This window comes from Bos javanicus, chromosome X, assembly GCF_032452875.1.
Source record: "Bos javanicus breed banteng chromosome X, ARS-OSU_banteng_1.0, whole genome shotgun sequence".
In the NCBI taxonomy this organism is placed as follows: Eukaryota; Metazoa; Chordata; class Mammalia; order Artiodactyla; family Bovidae; genus Bos; species Bos javanicus.
This window is the reverse complement of record NC_083897.1, coordinates 128,464,676-128,487,208: the sequence shown is the minus strand read 5'-3', so window position 1 is coordinate 128,487,208 and position 22,533 is coordinate 128,464,676. Positions and strand designations below refer to the sequence as shown.

Genomic DNA, 22,533 nt, shown 5'->3' with positions numbered 1-22,533 from the left:
AGAGTAGTCACTGGGCCAACCCAGATTCAAGGCAGTGGAGAAACAGACTCTACCTCTTACTGGGGTAGTTGCAGTATCACATTTGAGAACATTGGGATGGGAAATAGCATTGCAGCTCTCTTTGGAAAATAAAATCTGCCACAGTTTCTGAGAATATATTTCATCAATATTCAGGAACTGAAGAAACAACCTGGAGGTGGGTTCAGGGTCCCACAGGCATCACCATGAGCTGGACTCCTGTCCAAAATCCTTTATCTTCCCACAAGTCGAACTGATGAGCCACAGTAACTTTCCAGGTTCTCAGGAATTAGTGTTATCTTAGATTCAGCATCCAGTAATACCCCCAAAGATGTATATGATTTCCTTTCCCCAGAGTGTATTTACTGTGGTAAACAATGAGGTCTGTCTAAAGTGGGCTAGAAAGATCCAGGAGATACTGGGTAAGTCTTTGCAGGGTTCCTTCTTGGTGCATGCAGTCTCCTTCATTCAGGGAGCTCTGGTCTGGGAGCTGGGTGACTCAGATTTTAGACCTCGGTGAGAGGTCTCAACTCAGTCATTATATTTAGGGGCACATGTCTAATCTCTGTTAACCAGAGTTTGTTGTTGTCAAAGTCAAATGGGGACTCCATAGACTACCCATGATCTTCAGATCTGGCAATCTCAAGGTCAATCCCAGTCAGATCTATCAATCCCATAATAACCATGGTCATCTCGCTGCTTGTTAAGTAGTGCCCCTTGACCTCTTGATTTTAGGACATATTGATATCAGCTAGCCTGTTTCAACATGTGATCTCATGTCAGTCAATCTGGCTCTAAGAAGAGCACACTCCTCACCAACTGATTTCTTAAGGCCATGGGGAAGACTCTTCTGAGTGGTTCTCAAGTGATATTAGTGGAAAACACACAAAAGAATGAACTTGAGCTTTACTATGTCCATAAATCTTTAGAATCCTTGCAGATCCTTGCATCTCAACCTCATTCAAGATGAGTCCCAACTGAATCCAGAGTTTAGTCAACCAACCAAGTAAACTATTATAATGACTATCAGCTTCTTGAGCTAGCCTGCTGGATCCGGAATCACCATGCCCCACACTGTATGAAAGATAGGACTGAAAACTAAAACAGCCACCATTTGAAAAGGTTGTAGAGGAAGTGATGTCCTCGTGCAAAAGCTCTGAGGCTTTCTAACAGTTTCTGTTGGAACATGCCTTGTGCTCCATTGGGGAACCCTGAACTGAGGGGTCATTTAGAAAAGAGACTTGAGCCAAAGGGGCTCTGTTGATGACCAGCTAGGGTTATGGAGGGCACCTCAGAGAGTTGGGGAGGGCTTGGAGGTGGGGCCTGAATAGGAGATATGCAAAGCTACAAGGGGATTGAAGCACGGATGAGAGTGTGTGGCGGCCTGGGCTTCTTGTGATGAATGAATGTGTTTTGGACATAATGAGATGAGTCCTGGTGATCCTAAGGCAGATAATAGTAGGGGATGTGAATGAGGAGAGAGTAGGAGAGATGGGCACTTAAAGCTGCTTGCCTTGTCTCTCCTACCAGGAGAGAAATTATTCCCCTTTGCGAGGGAGGGTTTCACTCGATGCTGCCAAGTAGAGCTGTGGCAGTCCGAGGAGGAGCGTGTCTTTAATGAGGATGTTATTCCTGGTGACCCTAGATGTATAGTTTGCCAGTTTGCCAGTGGCTGCTACAGTCCCACCCCTCACACTGCCTTCAGACCCAACGAGGACAAAAAACTCCCTTCAGAGAGCCTCCATTTCCCTAAGGCTATTTGTTAAAACTCATGCCCAAATACCAGTTTCTGTGTGAGTCTAGTTTATGATTCTAAGCAGTAGCTACTGACCCATCACTGGAAGGATGCTGGATATTTCACATATTCAGTTAGAAGGCTGGAGAAATCGGCTTGGAGAAACAGTAAGAGAAAAGTAGGTGAGCATGACAGAAAAACACGCCACAAAAAAGTGGCACTCAGGGGCACTCGGCGGTGGCCACAGCGCAGACCCGACTTCACTTGCTCGCAGTTCGCTCCGCGCCCTCTGCAACCATGTCTGACAAACCTGATATGGCTGAGATTGAGAAGTTCAATAAGTCAAAATTGAAGAAAACGGAAATGCAAGAGAAAAATCCACTGCCTTCGAAAGAAACGATTGAACAGGAGAAGCAAGCAGGCGAGTCGTAATGAAGTGTGCGCCGCCAGTATGCACTGTACATTCCACAAGCATTGCCTTCTTATTTTACTTCTTTTAGCTGTTTAACTTTGTAAGATGCAAAGAGGTTGGATCGAGTTTAAATGACTGTGCTACCCATTTTCACATCAAAGACTGGAGAACTACTGACAACGTAGGCTGCACCTGCCTCTCCCATCTGCCTGTGTGGCTGGCAGGGAAGGAAAAGAACTTGCATGTTGGTGAAGGAGGAAGCTGGGTGGGACGACAGTGAAATCTAGAGTAAAAAGCTGGTCCAGGGTGTTCTGCGGGCTGTAAAATACAGTTTAATCAGAGTGCCATTATTTTGTTGTTGTTGTTCAAATGATTTTAATTATTGGAATGCACAATTTTTTTTAATATGCAAATAAAAAGTTTTAAAACCTGAAAAAAAAAAAGTTTGGTCAGGACACCTACCACTGTCCTGTCCTGAACCTTGCCTCAGCCACTGCCACCATTAGACTGGATGAGCTACTACTGTTAACCTAGAATGATTTCTAAATAAATTCTAAATTGTTCACTGGTCCCTTTTCCATACTCAAATGACCTGCTTTCACACATGTGTCCATGCTCTAGCTCACCATGGAAGCAAGTATCCATCCTTTCTGTGCAGGTAGGCGGAGAGAGATTCAGAATGACTGCAGTTCTAAACAGAAGAACTGGATATGGTTGTTGATCAAAAAGGAAAATCTATTTCCAGTAAATAACTCACAGATCTCATATTCATTTGCATTGAATAGCTGTTTTAATAGTCAAAATAAACTTCAGCTTTAAAATCCTGAAAGATGAGGCTGTGAAAGTGCTGCACTCAACATGCCAGCAAATTTGGAAAACTCAGCAGTGGCCGCAGGACTGGAAAAGGTCAGTTTTCATTCCCATCTCAAAGAAAGGCAATGCCAAAGAATGCTCAAACTACCACACAATTGCACTCATCTCACATGCTAGTAAAGTAATGCTCAAAATTCTCCAAGCCAGGCTTCAGCAATACATGAACCATGAACTTCCAGATGTTCAAGCTGGTTTTAGGAAAGGCAGAGGAACCAGAGATCAAACTACCAACATCCGCTGGATCATGGAAAAAGCAAGAGAGTTCCAGAAAAACATCTATTTCTGCTTTATTGACTATGCCAAAGCCTTTGACTGTGTGGATCACAATAAACTGTGGAAAATGCTGAAAGAGATGGGAATACCAGACCACCTGACCTGCCTCTTGAGAAACCTGTATGCAGGTCAGGAAGCAACAGTTAGAACTGGACATGGAACAACAGACTGGATCCAAATAGGAAAAGGAGTATGTCAAGGCTGTATATTGTCACCCTGCTTATTTAACTTATATGCAGAATACATCATGAGAAATGCTGAGCTGGAGGAAGCACAAGCTGGAATCAAGATTGCTGGGAGAAATATCAATAACCTCAGATATGCAGATGACACCACCCTTATGGCAGAAAGTGAAGAACTAAAGAGCCTCTTGATGAAAGTGAAAGAGGAGAGTGAAAAAGTTGGCTTAAAGCTCAACATTCAGAAAACTAAGATCATGGCATCTGGTCCCATCACTTCATGGCAAATAGATGGGGAAACAGTGGAAACAGTGTCAGACTTTATTTTTTGGAGCTCCAAAATAACTGCAGATGGTGATTGCAGCCATGAAATTAAAAGACGCTTACTCCTTGGAAGGCAAGTTATGACCAACCTAGACAGCATACTAAAAAGCAGAGATGTTATTTTGCCAACAAAGGTCTGTCTAGTCAAGGTTATGTTTTTTTTTCCAGTAGTCATGTATGGATGTGAGAATTGGACTATAAAGAGAGCTGAGCGCTGAAGGATTGATGCTTTTGAACTGTGGTGTTGGAGAAGACTCCTGAGAGTCTCTTGAACTGCAAGGAGATCCAACCAGTCCATCCTAAAGGAGATCAGTCCTGGGTGTTCTTTGGAAGGACTGATGTTGAAGCTGAAACTCCAATACTTTGGCCACCTGATGCAAAGAGCTGATTCATTTGAAAAGACCCTGATGCTGGGAAAGATTGAGGGCAGTAGGAGAAGGGGATGACAGAGGATGAGATGGCTGGATGGCATCACCGACTCAATGGACATTGGTTTGGGTGGACTCCAGGAGTTGGTGATGGACAGGGAGGCCTGGCGTGCTGCAATTCATGGGGTCGCAAAGATTGGGACATGACTGAGTGACTGAACTGAACTGTACTGATGGGTAACAAAACCCCCAAAGGACAAGAAGTGGTTTTGTTTTCTCCCCTCAGAAATGTCAGCAAACCAAGTCTACTGTGGTGGCTCTGTGGACCTAGTTTCCTAATAACACACAGCTTCCACCTCATGGTCCAAGGTGGCCACTCCCGCTCCAACTATTACATCTGCATTGCAGCTAGAAGAAAGAGGAAAAGGGAAAGAAAGAAGTAGCTGACCTCTACCTTCAGGGTCGCTCATCACAAATTATATACACTGTTTTGCTTAATGACCTTTAGCCAGAATTTAGTCACAGGGCTACTGTGAGCTGAAAGAGGAGTAGTTGTGCAGCTAGTTATAATTCAGAGGTTTTATTACTGAGGAAGCAGAGGGAAAGTGAATATCAGTGGACACCTAGATCTCTCTGCCACTTTCAAGACATTTTTACATTTATAGTGGTGAAACTACTTTTGCCCTTTTCTATGCTCCAATTGGCACCCCACTCCAGTACTTTTGCCTAGAAAATCCCATGGATGGAGGAGCCTGGTAGGCTGCAGTCCATGGGGTCGCTAGAGTCGGACACGACTGAGCGACTTCACTTTCACTTTTCACTTTCATGCATTGCAGAAGGAAATGGCAACCCTCTCCAGTGTTCTTGCCTGGAGAATCCCAGGGACGGGGAAGCCTGGTGGGCTGCTGTCTATGGGGTTGCACAGAGTCGGACACGACTGAAGCGACTTAGCAGTAGCAGCAATCACCCCCAACTCACCGTGGCAGGGAATCCACCCAATGGGAGAGACTTGTTTGCCACCCTTCAACCTCAGGGCATCTCAGGACATCATATAGTGACTTACTCAGCCGCATTTCTGTTGCTGGTGCTTTCATTTCCTCTTCCTTCTTGATGCTGTTACCCTATTTGCCATTTTCACTGCAGAGCCTAGCAGGCTACCAAATCATTGGTATCGATTACACCTTAAGTTCAAGTTCTCTTTCTCTTTTGCTCTTTTTATCAATTCATTCAAGAGTACTTTCTTATTGAACTGATACTTAAGCCCCAAGTTGTGTTCAGTTTGCAATGGCTTACATAAACAAGACTGACAGTCTCGGGTGCTCTGGAGACGTGGGGTTTAACCATGAGGATATTTTATTGGAGCTTTCAAAAACTCCTAATAGATGAAAACATGCTGCTTTTATAGAAAAGGGAAATCTGGGTCTGATCAACAGTTTTTTCTAGGAACATATCTATTTTAGAAATAAAAAACAAGCCCTCATAGTGATAGTAATCTTGTATATTAATTGTATATGGAGCGCAAGATTCATTAATCATGTAATATTTATATTTGTATAGGTATATTTATTTATATATAACTGTATAAGCTGGCTGCAACAGACCACGCATAAGCGTGGCCGAGAGGAGCTACCCCACGTCCGAGGTCGGGGCGGTGGCCAGGAGGAGCTACTGAAACCCCGAGACCAGGGGCGGAGGCCAGGAGGAGCTACCCCACATCCGAGGTCAGGGGCGGTTGCTGGGAGGAGCTACTGCAACCCCGAGACCAGGGGCGGCTGCCAGGAGGAGCTACCCCACGTCCGTGGTCAGGGGCAGCGGCCGGGAGGAGCTACCCCACGCCCGAGGCCAGGGGCGGTTGCCGGGAGGAGCTACTGCAACCCCGAGACCAGGGCCGGCTGCCAGGAGGAGCTACCCCACGTCCGAGGTCAGGGGCGGCGGCCGGGAGGAGCTACCCCATGCCCGAGGCCAGGGGCGGCGGCCGGGAGGAGCTACCCCAATTGCGAGGCCAGGGGCAGCGGCCGGGAGGAGCTACTGCAACCCCGAGACTAGGGGCAGCGGCCAGGAGGACCTACCCCACGTCCGAGGTCAGGGGCGGCGGCCGGGAGGAGCTACCCCATGCCCGAGGGCCAGGGGCAGCGGCCGGGAGGAGCTACTGCAACCCCGAGGCCAGGGGCGGCTGCCGGGAGGAGCTACCCCACGCCCGAGGCCAGGGGCGGCGGCCAGGAGGAGCTACCCCACGCCCGAGGCCAGGGGCCGCGGCCAGGAGGAGCTACCCCATGCCCGAGGCCAGGGGCGGCGCCTGGGAGGAGCTACTGCAACCCCGAGACTAGGGGCGGCGGCCAGGAGGAGCTACCCCACGTCTGAGGTCAGGGGCAGCGGCCGGGAGGAGCTACCCCACGCCCGAGGGCCAAGGGCAGCGGCCGGGAGGAGCTACTACAACCCCGAGGCCAGGGGCGGCTGCCGGGAAGAGCTACCCCACGCCCGAGGTCAGGGGCGGCGGCCGGGAGGAGCTACCCCACGCCCGAGGAGCGGCGGCTGTGCGGGCGCAGGAGGGCCAAGAGGAGCTACTCCAAGTTCAAGGTCAGGAGGGGTAGCTGTGAGGAGATACCCCTCCTCCAAGGTAAGGAGCAGCGGCTACACGTTGCTGGAGCAGTCCTGAAGAGATACCCCACATCCAAGGTAAGAGAAACCCAAGTAAGACAGTAGGTCTTGCGAGAGGCATCAGAGACAGACACACAAACCATAATCACAGAAAACTAGTCAATCTAATCACACGGACCACAGCCTTGTCTAACTCAGTGAAACTAAGCCATACCTGTGGGGCCACCCAAGATAGGCGGGTCATGGTGGAGAGGTCTGACAGAATGTGGTCCACTGGAGAAGGGAATGGCAAACCACTTTAGTATTCTTGCCTTGAGAACCCCATGAACAGTATGAAAAGGCAAAATGATAGGATACTGAAAGAGGAATTCCCCAGGTCGGTAGATGCCCAATATGCTACTGGAGATCAGTGGAAAAATAACTCCAAAAAGAATGAAGGGATGGAGCCAATGCAAAAAGAATACCCAGTTGTGGATGTGACTGGTGATAGAAGCAAGGTCCAATGCTGTAAAGAGCAATATTGCATAGGAACCTGGAATGTCAGGTCCATGAATCAAGGCAAATTGGAAGTGATCAAATAGGAGATGGCAAGAGTGAACGTCGACATTCTAGGAATCAGCGAACTAAAATGGACTGGAATGGGTGAATTTAACTCAGATTACCATTATATCTACTACTGTGGGCAGGAATCCCTTAGAAGAAATGGAGTAGCCATCATGGTCAACAAGAGTGCGAAATGCAGTACTTGGATGCAATCTCAAAAACGACTAATCTCTGTTTGTTTCCAGGGCAAACCATTCAATATCACAGTAATCCAAGTCTATGCCCCAATCAGTAACACTGAAGAAGCTGAAATTGAACAGTTCTATGAAGACCTCCAAGACCTTTTAGAACTAACACCCAAAAAAGATGGCCTTTTCATTATAGGGGACTGGAATGCAAAAGTAGGAAGTCAGGAAACACCTGGAGTAACAGGCAAATTTGGCCTTGGAAAGGAATGAAGCAGGGCAAAGGCTAATAGTGTTTTGCCAAGAAAATGCACTGGTCATAGCAAACACCCTCTTCCAACAACACAAGAGAAGACTCTACACATGGACATCACCAGATGGTCAACACCGAAATCAGATTGATTATATTCTTTGCAGCCAAAGATGGAGAAGCTTATATAGTCAACAAAAACAAGACCGGGAGGTGACTGTGGCTCAGATCATGAACTCCTTATTGCCAAATTCAGACTTAAATTGAAGAAAATAGGGAAAACCACTAGACCATTCAGGTATGACCTAAATCAAATCCCTTATGATTATACAGTGGAAGTGAGAAATAGATTTAAGGGACTAGATCTGATAGACAGAGTGCCTGATGAACTATGGACTGAGGTTCGTGACATTGTACAGGAGACAGGGATGAAGACCATCCCCATGGAAAAGAAATGCAAAAGGGCAAAATGGCTGTCTGGGGAGGCCTTACAAATAGCTGTGAAAAGAAGAGAAGCGAAAAGCAAAGGAGAAAAGGAAAGATATAAGCACCTGAATGCAGAGTTCCAAAGAATACCAAGGAGAGATAAGAAAGCCTTCCTCAACGATCAATGCAAAGAAATAGAGGAAAACAACAGAATGGGAAAGATTAGAGGTCTCTTCAAGAAAATTAGAGATACCAAGGGAACATTTCATACAAAGATGGGTTCGATAAAGGACAGAAATGATGTGGACCTAAAAGAAGCAGAAGATATTAAGAAGAGATGGCAAAAATACACAGAAGAACTGTACAAAAAGATCTTCATGACCCAGATAATCACGATGGTGTGATCACTGACCTAGAGCCAGACATCCTGGAATGTGAAGTCAAGTGGGCCTTAGAAAACATCACTACGAACAAAGTTAGTGAAGGTGATGGAATTCCAGTTGAGCTATTTCAAATCCTGGAAGTTGATGCTATGAAAGTGCTGCAGTCAATATGTCAGCAAATTTGGACAACTCAGCAGTGGCCACAGGACTGGAAAAGGTCAGTTTTCATTCCAATCCCAAATAAAGACAATGCCAAAGAATGCTCAAACTACTGCACAATTGCACTCATCTCACACACTAGTAAAGTAATGCTCAAAATTCTCCAAGCCATGCTTCGATGAAAGTAATATTCAAAATTCTCCAAGCCAGCCTCTTGATAAAAGTGAAAGAGGAGAGTGAAAATGTTGGCTTAAAGCTCAACATTCAAAAAACTAAGATCATGGCATCTGGTCCCATCATTTCATGGGTAATAGATGGGTAAACAGTGGAAATGCTGTCAGACTGTATTTTGGGGGCTCCAAAATCACTGTAGATGGTGATTGCAGCCATGAAATTAAAAGACACTCACTCCTTGGACAGAAAGTTATGATGAACCTAGATAGCATACTAAAAAGCAGAGGCATTACTTTGCCAACAAACGTCCATCTAGTCAAGGTTATGGTTTTTCCAGTGGTCATGTATGGATGTGAGAGTTGGACTGTGAAGAAAGCTGAGTGCTGAAGAATTGATGCTTTTGAACTGTGGTGTTGGAGAAGACTCTTGAGAGTCCCTTGGACTGCAAGGAGGTCCCAGTCCATTCTAAAGGAGATCAGTCCTGGGTGTTCTTTGGAAGGACTGATGCTAAAGCTGAAACTCCAATACTTTGACCACCTCATGCGAAGAGTTGACTCATTAGAAAAGACTCTGATGCTGGGAGGGATTGGAGGCAGGAGCAGAAGGGGATGACAGAGGATGAGATGGCTGGATGGCATCACTGACTCGATGGACTGAGTCTGAGTGAACTCCAGAAGTTGGTGATGGACAGGGAGGCCTGGCGTGCTGCGATTCATGGGGTCGCAAAGAGTCGGACACGACTTAGCAACTGAACTGATATTACTATAGATAGATACTTCCCTGGCTTTATGGCTATAACATTATGATGAAAATGTAGTTTGAAAAATATAGGGGAGTGGGGGTATTTGTGAAATTTATATAGGATGCCCTGTAGAATTTCTAGTTGTTAATTTATTTTCATCATCAATATTGTTTCAAAATGGTTACCCTTGTAGGAAAAGAAACAAGGATGCGACTTAGCTATCCAGAAGATATTTTCCCCTTCATTTGTTACGAGAAAATACCAGGAATAATTCATTTCCTGAATCAATTTTGTATATTTAGCTGGTCACATCTTCAATAGAAAATGTTTGTGGTCTACAGTAAGAATTTCGTTTTTGTCCTTTTGTACATAGAAGCTCTAACAGGACCTGTGCCTCACCCATATCCTACTGGCTCCCACATCTCATTACATGACTCAGCTTCCAGGCTGCCAATCACCACGCTCCTTGGTAGTGGGGAGGGTGCTTTCCCCGTCTGCAAACAGTACTTTGCCAGCTGGTGTTTAGTTGTTCTTTGTTGATCAGTCATAAGTCATGTCCAACTCTTTGTGACCCCATGGGCTGCAGTACACCAGGCTTCTCTGTCTTTCACTATCACCTGGAGTTTGCTCTAACTCACATCCATTGTGTCTATGATGCCATCCAACCACCAATAGGCAGCTCTCAATCAGTGATGGATGGGAAGTGGTGTATAAATACCCCAGCTCTCTCCCTTGAGCTCAGACCACTCTGGAGCATGTGTTCTATTCAGACTCCCAGAGCTTCCCCATCGCTGGGTAAGCTCCAGTTACCCATTGTTAGAACTAGCTTCACCACGTCTCTTCAGCTGCCTCTCCTGCCTTATTTATTTCATCTTCCCAGCCCCTGCTGATATTTCCTTCCCTACCCAAATGAGCTTGTTGTTGTTTAGTCACATGCAACTCTTTTGTCATCCCAGGGACCATAACCCCTCAGGCTCCTCTGTCTATGGGATTTCCCAGACAAGAATACTGGAATGGACTGCCATTTCCTTTTCCAGGGGATCTTCCCCACTCAGGGATCAAACCTGCGTCTCTTGTGTTGGCAGGTGGATTCTTTACCACTGAGCTTCCAGGGAAGCCCACCAAAAAAAGCTACCTTTACTTAAATCCTTGTCTCAGAGTCTGCTTCTGGGAAAATTAAAAAAAAAAAAAAACACAGAAGCAAACAAAAAAGAAATGTTTCTTGCTGTGCTTATTGCCCTTGAGGAATCTGGATTGTGGGGGATTTAAATTAAATCAAAATGACTTGAAGCATGACTTAAATCACTAGATAGGTAGATTCATTTTAAGTCATTGTTGGTAATTTTTTCCCTATACTTTCTCTCTCCGTATACTCATCAAATATGGCCCTTGTCAATGTCATCCTTAAACCATACTCATCAAAACTGTGGAAGTGTCTGAGTGAAGGAAGGGACTCCACACTGCAGTACTGTTTCCTCCCACAGGGCCCGGCCCTGTACTGGATGGAGGCTCATTGCCTATTAATTGGGTTGTAGGTTTTATTTTGAAAACATATGCAGCATTTTAAGTGACTGTTTCTCTTTCTGATAGAGCATCCAGGATTGAAATGCCAATCAGCCTGAGTTCAGAGACTAAGCTCTTAACAGTGCAAAAGCCTCGATACTTGCCCCTGAAAGCTAAAAGCAGGAGAAAAGCCTGCTTGGGAGCCACTCAGCGGGCTAGGGCTGAGTTAATCTTGCTAGAGTAAGGAGAGCAAATAAGGGATTAAGAAAGGACTGGGGCCTGAGTCACCTCAGGGCAGTTCCAGGTCACATGTGCATTTGAGACTATGTGACATTTAGATGTCTCAGGTCACCTCAAGCCAGATTATCTTTTAGTCCTTGCTTGGCTTTGCCACATACACTTGGAAGGTCTCACACATCCTCCTTAATACCCTTCAGAAGAAAATAGATGATGAGTGTTCGATTGTGCATGAAAGAGATCGGCTTCTGCTGCTCAGCCAGACCACAGAGAAGCCATGGAATCTTATTCCGTGACCTTGGCTCTAAAGCAAGTACACTCAATCTCCCCTCCTTTCCCCTCTCTCCCTTTCTCATGTTCGCTCTCTTTCTCTCTCGCCCTTTACCTCCTACACACCTTTCTCTTTACTGCCTCTTATGCAGCAAGAGAAGTCTGAAGTTTAAAAGCAGACGTGCTCTGTCTTTGTTTGAGTGAGGTCATATGATACTAGGGCCATGCCCCCGGCCTCCCAGTCATTCTTCCCAGCTCCCACCTTTCTTGGACCCACTGACCTTGGGTCTGGGTCTCTGTTGAGTTCCTAGTACATCAACAATCAGGTCGAAGGCAATCAAGCTTCCAAAGGAGAAGGCAGTCATTTTGAAAATCTGAATCCCAGAACCACAGCTAGTGATTTCTGCTTATTGACTGGGATGAAAAGTTGGCACATAACCATGGTTCCGAGGATGAGAGACTGTTACATAACCATCCTTTGGCGGAGACAATGAGGTCACATGTTTGCCCATCTAATCACTGATCAGGGACATGTTTGATTGCAGATAATGTGCTCGCTGGCCCACAACTTAATTACTGAATATCTGAATCAACAAAGCTTTCAGATGTAGGTCTGGCCTAATGGTGCATCTATTAGAGACCATCGCCTCCACTTGGCCCCTAAACGAAATGTCTGGGGGATACCAGGCCACTGCCAGTGCTGTGCCCAGTGACCTCTCATAAACAAACATGCCAGTTCCCACGGTTTATTTTCCAGCCAGCAATAGGCATTATTGTTTAGATCCAGAGCTAAATGAAATGAAAGACTCCAGGGTGGCAGATACTGTAAAGCTTCTGGTGGAAGCATGCTCTCCAAGGAAATTAATGCCACAGTCATTTTGGTTTAGAATCTGCAGCTGGAGTCCAGTTATCCAGATGGGAAGATTCCAGAGCCACAGAAAGGGGAGAGTTCCTTTCCCAAACTGGTGAAGAAAATATGTTGGGAGAAGTCTAGGGAAATAAGCAAGGAGTGAAGTAGAGTCACAATGTTGAATCTATAGGTCAGTGGTCCCGGAAGTTCACCTGGATCTAACTACGGAGTCTGGAGTCTACCACTGGGCCTGTCAGGCTTCCCAGGTGGCTCAGAGGTAAAGAATCCGCCTACTAATGCAGGAGATGCAGGTTTGATCCTTGGGTCACGAAGATCCCCTAGAAAATGAAATAACCCACTCCAGTATCCTTGTCTTGGAAACCCCATGGACAGAGAAGCCTGGTGGGCTACAGTCTATGGGGTTGCAAAGAATCAGACATGACTGAGACTAAGTACCCACGTACGAACTGGGTCTGTCATTTAGGGACATCTCTTATTTCCTCCTTGTGAATTCCCCACTGTGGGTGTGGGTGTGTGTGTGGTTTGCCTGGATTCCAAGTGGAGCACCTTGCCTCTCCCTCCTCAACCATTATCATCAACCATGATGCCTGCCTGGCAATGACTTTGAGATTTGGAAAATACTAGGTTGGGGATGGGGTGTTTGGGGAGTGTTTTGAGATTTAAAGAATCGTGGTCTATGCACAGTTGTTATTAATCACTAGAGACGGCTATGCCTGTTTCCTTGCCTGCAAGTTTAAATAAATGCAACATACCATTTTCAAGAAATTATAATAAAGTTGGGTTCCCCCAGATGATTTTAGAACACTAGGCAAAGGCCTAATTGCCAATACCGAGCAGAAATGTCCAGGACCTGGTGGGTGTCCAGCCCCGTAGAAGTGGGTCGAGGAGGGTGAGAACTGCTGAGCCCCAAGATCTTTGTGTGTGTGTGTGTGGCTGGAGCCAGAAGACACAGTAGAAAGCAGAGCAAAACAAAGCTATAAATAAACCTCAAAACCTTCCCTGTTTTTGTTTTTTTGGTTGTTTTTGTGGGGTTTTGTTTCGTTTTTGCCTAAAGCCTGCCATCAGCTGTGAGGCAGCAGGACTTGTGTGGGCTGGTGGATTGAATGTCATATGTGAAATTTCTCCAGGACCCTCCCTCATCTAGTGCACCATAGAGTCCTAAGCAATATTAGGGAGCAGGAAAGGTTTGCAGAGAAGCCTAGAGCTTCTTCTGTTTGTTGAGAGCAGCCTGCCCACCGGGGTGAAATTCCACTTGTGCCTCCTCTCCCCATCACTCTGCCCAACTCATGATCAGGTTCAAAATGACATTTTTAGAGCGCAGACCACCTTTTGCTTTGCAGCTCAGCTGCAGGCATCTGAAGCCCAAGGGGAGAGTCCTCATTCCCCCTGGAATCTGCTTCTTGACAGTATTCTCACTGAACGAGGGGAAAAGCAGGTCATAAGAAAAAGAGCCCTGTTATCTCCTAGTGTGCACACTCTTAGTCTGGTGTGGCACTGAATTATTTTGCACCGAAGTCAGATGTTATGGGAGTTCTTTTCTCCTGCAATAAACAGGCATAGGGTTGAGGGATATGAGGCCAAGTGCAGCCCAGAATCTGAAAACGATTAGTTAATCAAGGTTGTTTTTCTTTTTTTGAAAAACACCTTTTAGGTGAAGGTGTTGTTATGGCTGTGATCTTATTTTGCAACTGAATCCCATCTTTTATAATCAGCACATACATTTTTTTTGACAAGTTTGGTCATTCGCTTAGAGAAATAAATGAACTCAGTATATGACCTCAAAGGGTTTTATTTGCTCAGCAACGTGCTGGCAACTGGTGTTACCCTGAGTAGGTCGCACCGTGCGTAGCTTGTTGACTGAATACACAATTGCATCCAAACGTTGGGGCAATATATCATCTCCTTTGGAGGAGCACAGCAATTTCAGTAATGTTGTGTGAGGCAAGGAACTAGCAGTGGGCCCCATTGATGCATATATTCAGCAGCAGGTTAAAATCCCAAGGGAGCATCAATTACCAAGTTAAATGAAGTTTCTTTTCAAAGCTGAAGATTGCAAAGCAGTGGGATAATGCCACACGCCTTCGAAGGAAACTGGTGTTAATTGATCAACCTGTGGTCCTTGAAACCAAATAAGCTCTGTTCTCATTCTGCCTGAACTTTTCCACATCTTATCTTGCAGCGGGGAACCTAATTCTACATGAGCCCAAGAATGTAAGAGAGGGCATGTCATAGAATGGCATGGCCACATCAGTGGCACTCCTTCTAGGGACCTAATGCTAACAAGAGGCTTCGTGTAAATCCTCTAACTACTCTAGTTCAAAATGAGGGATTTGTTTGGGTAATTATCATGCCCCATGCTCTGGCTGCTGCTGCTGCTGCTGCTAAGTCGCATCAGTTGTGTCTGACTCTGTGCGACCCCATAGACGGCAGCCCACCAGGCTCCCCCATCCCTGGGATTCTCCAGGCAAGAACACTGGAGTGGGTTGCCATTTCCTTCTCCATGCCCTGGACCTCACTTCAAAAATTCTGGTGTGTCGTTCAGCTACTCAGGAAGTAACCTTGGAAGCTAAGCTATTTACCCTCCAATCTGTGCTCTCAAAATGTAGAAATCATAAGAAGTGAGGGCTTGAGATGATTCCAGAGAGCCTCACTTGTTCCAGATGCCTTCTGCTCCAGACAGAGGAGCTTTTCAGGTGTCCCACGCGGTCCCAGACCCTGCAGGGGCCTTCTCCTCTCACTCAGTCTTGAGCACAGAACACAAATATCCCATTGGGGAGTGGAGGGGCCATGGGGCGAGACGCAAGGGGATGTTCTAGATGAAGATGTGTGTCCCCCCGCCTCACCCACAGTGAGCAGCCAGCTGAGATGGATGAAGGGACTGTATTTTCCCCTCAGACATCCTCACCTGTCAACAGAATCGCTCACTGTTGGACCATTTAGAGCACGGGCACTAAAATCACCACTGTCCCTATGAAAGAAAGTGAACGTGTCAGTTCCTCAGTCATGTCCAACTGTGTGCAACCCCGTGGACTGTAACCCGCCAGGCTCCTGTGTCCATGGAATTTTCCAGGCAAGAACAGTGGAGTGTGTTGCCATTTCCTTCTCATGGGGATCTTCCTAACCCAGGAATTGAACCTGGGTCTCCTGCATGGCAGGCAGATTTTTTAGCTTCTGAGCCACCAGGGAAGCCCCTATGCTTGCTCTTAATTCCTCGAAACAGCATTGTTTCTCTCTCTTCTAATAAATCTTCAACTGCTTGTATCAATACCTTGTTCCACCCCCGTGGATAAGTTGCGTAATAAGCAGTTGTTTACAAACCTGTAAGATAAATAATCACACTGTTTCAATGTGATGTATGAGTTTTTAAAGAGCCATTTAGCATGATACATGTGAGTTTTTTTAAATTATAACTTCACTGAAAATAAAATCTGTCTTTCCCTAGATTATATGTACTGTCCAATGACTGATAGACTATGGAACTTGCTAGATCCCATAGAGTGAATTTGAGTCTTAACAAAATAAAATACCCATTAAGTGAAAAATTAAACAAATACATTGAATATGCCTAATGACTCAGATCTGTGTTATGCTGCAGATTTGAGTTGGGAAACCTCATTAAAATAATGAAGATGGCTTTTATCACATTAAACCTGAATTTAATTTTGAAACTGAACATGGATCATTTATTAATATATATAAACAAACTATTTCAAATCCTAAAAGATGATGCTGTGAAAATGCTGCACTCAATATGCCAGCAAATTTGGAAAACTCATCAGTGGCCACAGGACTGGAAAAGGTCAGATCATTCCAATTCTAAAGAAAGGCAATGCCAAAGAATGTGCAAACTACCACACAGTTGCACTCATCTCACACACTAGTAAAGTAGTGCGCAAAATTCTCCAAGCCAGGCTTCAACAGTATGTGAACCATGAACTTCCAGATGTTTAAGCTGGATTTAGAAAAGGCAGAGGAACCAGAGACCAAATTGCCAACATCTGTTGGATCATAGAAAAAGCGAGAGAGTTCCATAAAAACATCTATTTCTGCTTTATTGACTACGCCAAAGCCTTTGACTACGTGGATCACAACAAACTGTGGAAAGTTCTTATAGAGATGGAAATACCAGACCACCTTACCTGCCTCCTGAGAAATCTGTATGCAGGGCAAGAAGCAACAGTTAGAACTGGACATGGAACAGCAAACTGGTTCCAAATTGGGAAAGGAGTATGTCAAGGCTGTATATTGTCACCCTGCTTATTTAACTTCTATGCAGAGTACATCATGAGAAATGCTGGGCTGGATGAAGCACAAGCTGGAATCAAGATTGCTGGGAGAAATATCAATAACCTGATATGCAGATGACACCACCCTTATGGCAGAAAGCAAAGAAGAACTGAAGAGCCTCTTAATGAAAGTGAAAGAGGAGAGTGAAAAAGTTGGCTTAAAGCTCAACATTCAAAAAATTAAGATCATGGCATCTGGTCCCATCACTTCATGGCAAATAGATGGGATAACAATGGAAACAGTGACAGACTTTATTTCCTTGGGCTCCAAAATCACTGCAGACGGTGACTGCAGCCATGAAATTAAAAGACGCTTGCTCCTTGGAAGAAGAGTTATGACCAACCTAGAAAGCATATTAAAAAGCAGAGATATTATTTTGCCAACAAATGTCTGTCTAGTTAAAGCTATGGTTTTTCCAGTAGTCATGTATGGATGTGAGAGTTGGACTATAAAGTAAGCTGAGCACTGAAGAATTGATGCTTTTGAACTGTGGTATTGAAGAAGACTCTTGAGAGTCCCTTGGACTGCAAGGAGATCCAACCAGTCCATCCTAAAGGAAATCAGTCCTGAATATTCATTGGAAGGACTGATGCTGAAGCTGAAACTTTAATACTTTAGCCACCTGATGAGAAGAACTGACTCACTGGAAAAGACCCTGATGCTGGGAAAGATTGAAGGCAGGAGGAGGAGGGGACAACAGAAGATGAGATGGTTGGATGGCATCACCAACTCGATGGACACGAATTTGAGCAAGCTCCGGGAGTTGGTGATGGACAGGGAAGCCTAGTGTGCTGCAGTCCATGGGGTTGCAAAAAGTCGGACATGACTGAGCAACTGAACTAACTGATAAACAAAGGAAAAACTGAGATACAGTTTGTCACTCTACCCAACTATCCTGATTAGGAAGGGGCGGAATGTTCTGCAGATGATGAGCTGGTGTATTTTGTTCTGCTTGATATTCCCCGCCCTGTATGACTACAGTAGATTTAGATCATCAGCCTAACCCACAGGCCAGTGAGATATCTGGGACCCACGACCAGATAGATGGGCGCCCCTTCAGGAAAACCTAAACTCATCATGCACTGCCTTAATCTACAGCCAGTCACATAGGTGCAATGGTAGTCCTGCTTTTGGAAACCAATCTTGATGAGACAGAAAAGCTAAGGACCAATTTACAGTTGGAATGTTTAAAAGGACATCCAACATTTTTTAAATGGCAGGAAGTGAAGCAATGAAAAAAGTCATGGTGTTGGGGTGTCTGCATACCAAGTAAATGACACACTTATCTCTGAAACAGTGTGAGCTCAAGGACGTGGTCCCTGTGGTCCTCATTTGTACTGTGAAGTTACAGGGATAGCTGAGGAGCTCAGCAGATGCTAGCAGGGCATGACCAATTCTTCTTGGTTTGTGATTGTTTCATAGAGACTCCATCTTAGCAGTAGGAGACTCATTTCATGTTCTTTGGACAGCTAAGTTATGAGCAGTCTCTTGCTTTCATTCTCATCTCTCAGCTTTACTTTATTGTGCCTTATAATGGACTCTACTCCATCTGGGCCAAGAGAGTTTCTTAGCTTCTATGGAGGTAAAATATACTCACCATAAAAGTTGTCCTTGAAGGAGGAATGTCAGCGATGCCCAGTTCCTCGGGCAATATTTCTTTTGCAATGATCAGTCAGCCATAGCTTTACCTGTGGTACCCAATAATTCAGAATAAGAAGCTCCCATTTAGGTGGTGTGGGATTCGGTTGGTGCTCACATCTGGTTTCTCTCCATGTGGGGGAATATGTAGCTATCTGAACATAGGAAAATTAATGTAGTCTAGAGTCACATTTTACATTTACTCAAATATTTATTTGAACTCATAAAAAGTTTATTGACATAATTTAGAAGGTGAAGAACTCAAATACATTGCAAATATTGACCAAAATAGTGTGGGAAGTAGCTTAGAGAACTTTCCATCAAAATCATTGTTATGCATATCATTGTATCCTTCTCTATAAAATCATATCCCTTCTCAAAACCACACCTTCCAAGTGGTAAATTCTGGAACCGATTTGCTCTGCAAGTTGCCAAATGTGAAAATAAAGTAAGTAGTGCAGCCAACTAGAAGGAAGAGATATAAATGTACAAACAGGACATTTCTGCTAGAGTCTTAGGCATTCAGGAGGTACATAATCTTCATACAAATATATAAAACTTTTTATTGAGCCATTTTTGTTTGAATCCATTCTCTTACTCTTCAATTCTTCACATCAAGCCTGCAAAGGAAAAAGCAAAGGACCTGTTAGTGCCCGTGAGATATTTTAGGGACAGCTTGTAAATCAATATGATAGGGACAGGTCGAAATTGAAAACCTCATTTTCACTTGAAAACTTTACCTCTTGAGTCCGTGAAGGTAAAGTGAACTATGAATAGAAGCTGTGACCATCAGTTCTGGCTCTAGGGATCTGAGTGATTCCAAACTAAATGAGGATGACTTCCTTCTGAAGCTCTAGAGTATAAAGTCGACATTAGATCCATCCTCATATCACCGTGAGGAGGATGGGATTCCTCATGCCTGAGCTTGGCCATGTGACTTGCTTCAGTCAAGAGAATGACACAAAAGTGCGCTGGTTCTGAGCCTGCGCCTTGAGAGGGATCACATGTTTTGATTTGCTCTCTTGCACATCTGCCATTGCCACCAGGAGGGTGTGCCCAGGCCCCCTACTGGTCCCCAGTGAAGGATGGGCAACATGAGCACAGCCCTCAGCTCACACCGATACCCAGCCTAGGTCAGTTGAGCCACAAACAGATGAGCCAAAGTAATAAATGCTTTTGTTTTAGGCCAGGGGTCCCCAACCCCCAGGATTTAATGCCTGATGAGCCTGAGGTGGAGCTGATGTAATAATAATTGAAATAAAGTGCACAATCAATGTAATGCACTTGAATCATCCCCAAACCTTCCCCCGCACCCCTGATCTGTGGAAAAATTCTCTTCCACGAAACTGGTCCATGGTGCCAGAAAGGTGGGGGACCTCTGGTTTAAGCCATTAGATTCAGAGATGGTTGGTGATGCAGCCATAGCTAACTGATACAATGCCCTTTCTCTTAAAGGCACTTGCAGTGCCAGGATGGTTGAACATTATTCACCGCTTTGTTTTCCATTATTCTTTGCTGCCATTTCTTGCATGTTTCACTTACGTGGATAGGCTGAATCTTTTCTAAGAAATAGAATCTTTATAGTTTTGTTCTGTGTTTTTTTTTGCCAGTAGCTGTAGGAGGGTCACCCCGCCCCTACTATACCTGCTGTGGCAGTCACTATGGCTTGGCTCTCTCTGTGTCCATTCACAATCCCCTTCTCCTTTGCTTTTCTCTGCTACGAAGACTTGTGGCCAAATACTCCCTTTCTCGGTCTCTCTTATAGCCTGGGGCAGCTGTGGGACCCAGCTGTGGCCAGTGAACCCCAAGGAGAATTCTGCAGCAGAGGTCTTTTAGAAAGCTTTGCTTTCCTGTGTATTTCTATAGAGATGACAGAGCCCGTGGCATCATTTTAACATTTATGTAGTGTAGCCATGATGCAGGTTGTATTATACTCATTGTTGGGATGAAACACCTAGAAGTTCAAAGCACCAAGTAGCTCAAAGTTTCAAAGCTGTTAAAGGGATTTGAATTCCAGTGTCCTGGCTCTGGGCCCCTTGCACTCCCTTAAAGGGAAGGTTTGGATGGTTCTAGAACTGGAGGGGAAGGTAGGAATGCATCATTGACTACAGAACTGAAAACGGTACCCCCACTGGCTCCTGTATTTTTATAGCAGTTATTTCCTTTTCATAGCAACTCAGTTTTCAGTGTAGGTCATTCACCAGAAAAAAGCAAAATGCTTCCTCTTTCCCAGTCCATGATTTCCTGGCTGAAATGCACTTTGTTGACCAGCAGCTTCCCAGGGTCACCTGGGGTCCCCCATGCCAGTCTGAGTCTCCCTTGCACACCCTGCACTGAGTTTGTTGCCACTTACTGCTCACATAACATGATTCAAGCCTTCAGGCCTCTCCCTCTTAACTGAAGTTAAGTGGCTGATAACTCTTAACTGAAGTCCCCCCACTCCCGCATGGCTCTCCACATCATCGGTTGCATTGTAGTGAGCTGCCTATACATCCTCTCTCTCCCCTCATCTCATTCCCACCATAGCCGTCCTGTAGGCTGTGACCTTCTGAAGGACATGTTTTTCCACACCCTTGCCTATCCTGGCACCTGACACAAAGCAGAAGTCTAGGGACCAGCAAGTTGGAGCACTGGAGGGCTGAGAGCAGGAGAAGAAGTGGCACTGGAATACTTGTGAGGCCGCAGGAGTGGGCGAGGGGCCACAGAGGCAGGACACAGCAGTGTATCCCCACTGTGCTGTCACACCTGTCCTGGGCCCCAGTCATAGCTCCATCAGGGCCAGTGTGTGCCCAAGCCATGTTACTGCTGTGGTCACTGTGCTCGGTGACATATGGCCAGTCTCTCTGGCCAAGGGAGAGTCCCGTCACAAGCTGCCCTTGAAACCGAGGCATTCATTCCTTGAGCTTCTCTGAACAGCATGGAAAGGGTGATGGTTCATAGCAAATTGTCACCGAAGCTTGTTCTATGAGGAGACATTTCTCTCCAACAAGTGTCCAGACTATAAAGCCTCATCTGCAGCCGTTTCTGAGACAGGCTTAAGATGGACTTTGACCCTCACATATCTGTCTCATGGGGCTAGAATTATAGCTATCCTGAGAAATAGAGGATGAGCCTTTTGCAGCAACCCTTCAGCAACTGTTTTCTTAAAAGCCCTAAGATGCCCCTCATGACTGGGTTCAGCTTGTGGACATCTCTGACTTTAAGACAGTTTTGGAAACATAAGGAAACCTTGACGCAGTTTGCCCAGACTACCATGGCCACTGAGATTTAAGAAAAGCTAACTGTGCTTCATAAGGGGATGCAGGAATCAATGACTTGACATAGTCACCTCGTCTCATCTACAAAGTGAGCCTGGGTCTTCCTTGTAGAAGGAGCTGGCAGGAGGCAGCAGACAGAGCAGAAGAGTCACTGGAGTTGTCATTCTACAGACCACCCTGCCCTCCCTCAGCTTCTCCTCTCCTTCCCCGGCCCCAGTAGAATCTGAGAGGGCCCAGCGGCCCTGGACACAGGACATTGCTGATGGCCAAGGTCACAATGGTCCTTCCAGGAGTGCAGGGCCCCCAGAGGACCAGTGTCTCCATCCTTGGCCTGGTGGGACTCCGAGTGTTCTCAGAATGCCTTTATGTGACCAGAATCCAAGAATTCAGAGACCTGGGTCAGGGCTCACATTTAAAATTGAGAACAATGGGAAGGGATCCAGAGCTAAAATTGCCCCTTCTGTAAAGCACACTTGTTTGTCGGGGTGCTGGAATGCAAGGGTGTTGGGCGGTATCCCGGGCCACACTGCTTTGCCGCCTAGACCACAGCTGTCAGCTATTCTCCTGTGTCCTGTTCTCCTGCCGGGGACATGGGTGAGAACGATGGGGAATGCAAGGCCCCCTGTGGGAAACGTCACTCTCCAGATACCCGGCATCCCTTTTCTACCCTAAGCAAAAAAGTTCACACTGAGAAAAGCACACCTTGGCTGTGGCAGGGGTGATACCCCAGACAGCTCCCATGTGTCACTCTTAAGTCCAGGCTGAGGGCATGTGATGTTTACGCCTTGCCATGACCCATTTATAGCTGTGTTACTCATACTTGCCACG

The 22,533-nt window shown here is 45.7% G+C and overlaps 1 protein-coding gene across 1 annotated transcript in view; it reads right to left on the bottom strand.

Moving 5' to 3' along the window:
• Positions 1 to 18,639: 18,639 nt before the first annotated feature.
• Positions 18,640 to 22,533, bottom strand: part of SMPX (small muscle protein X-linked) — a 53,510-nt gene continuing 49,616 nt past the window's right edge. Inside the window, exon 5 of the mRNA XM_061407921.1 lies at positions 18,640 to 19,068. The gene's annotated coding sequence lies outside the window, so the exon portion shown is untranslated. The remainder of the gene's footprint in view (positions 19,069 to 22,533) is intronic.